The 988-nt window shown below is 33.4% G+C and overlaps 1 pseudogene; it reads left to right on the top strand.

The window, feature by feature from the left end:
• Positions 1 to 591: 591 nt before the first annotated feature.
• LOC132655532 (U6 spliceosomal RNA) lies at positions 592 to 690 on the top strand (annotated as a pseudogene).
• Positions 691 to 988: the final 298 nt, after the last annotated feature.

Below are 988 nucleotides of genomic sequence, written 5' to 3'. Positions count from 1 at the left end.
GATGTTCTTGGTTCGGTTGGAGGTAGATTTTTACTTGCTACAGGCATACTGTGTGCAAAAAGAGTATGTGCCATCAAGGGCCCTTTGCATAGCAAACTGATACAAATGTCCAAATGAGTGAATGACATCTCAGATGGTTTATCAAAAAAATCAAAGACTATTTGACACATTTTGGATAGAATTTATCTGAAATTTAAGCTGCTATTTTCATCACAGCGACATATTTTAGAAATAACAAAACCAATAGGAGCTTTAATATCCATTCTATCCTGGCATATCATATGGAAAAGTTCATACAGAACATGGGAAAGTATAGAGGGTTAAATAAAACCTATAAATTATACAGCATATAAATAAGTGCACAAGGAGAAAGACAAACAATGGAGTGAGTGAGGAAATATTTGTTTTGAATGGTTTATGATGGCACGCGGTGTTAAACCAGACCAAGTGGAGAAAGTAACATTTCACCAGAGATACCCAAACAGATTTAGCTGTAGAAGTAGATGGGAAGAATATACCAAAACCAAATAATGTGAAAACATCCGTTATGTTCTTGAAACGCTGTGTGCAGGAGCCAAACTCTATCCATGTGTACTTTAACAGTATGTACTCTATAATTAGATAGATAAGGAGATTAGCATGGCACCTGTGCAAAGATGAGATGCAAATCCACAAACTCTCCATATTGTAAAAACAGCAAAAGCTATAAAAATATTGCTGGTGTAAAAACAGCACACGATAACTTAAATTCAAGAACCAGATTGTTAGGCTTCTAAATTAGAGATGTATATAGATATTCACTGAAAATTCATTTAATAATTTCACCGAATGGCTAGATACTATATATTCTACATATGTGTTCTCTGTACATCATTGGATGGAATAAATTACTTTGACTTAAATATTTTGCTACCTGCATTAATAATTGAGTTAATTTTAGAAGGAGCAAACTATTTACTGACTTAGCAAGTGTTTATTGAATACATTG

The sequence above is a fragment of the Meriones unguiculatus genome, chromosome 7 (genome assembly GCF_030254825.1).
Source record: "Meriones unguiculatus strain TT.TT164.6M chromosome 7, Bangor_MerUng_6.1, whole genome shotgun sequence".
Lineage (NCBI taxonomy): Eukaryota > Metazoa > Chordata > Mammalia > Rodentia > Muridae > Meriones > Meriones unguiculatus.
The sequence above is the reverse complement of the archived record's forward strand: the minus strand, read 5'-3'. Positions and strand labels throughout refer to the sequence as shown.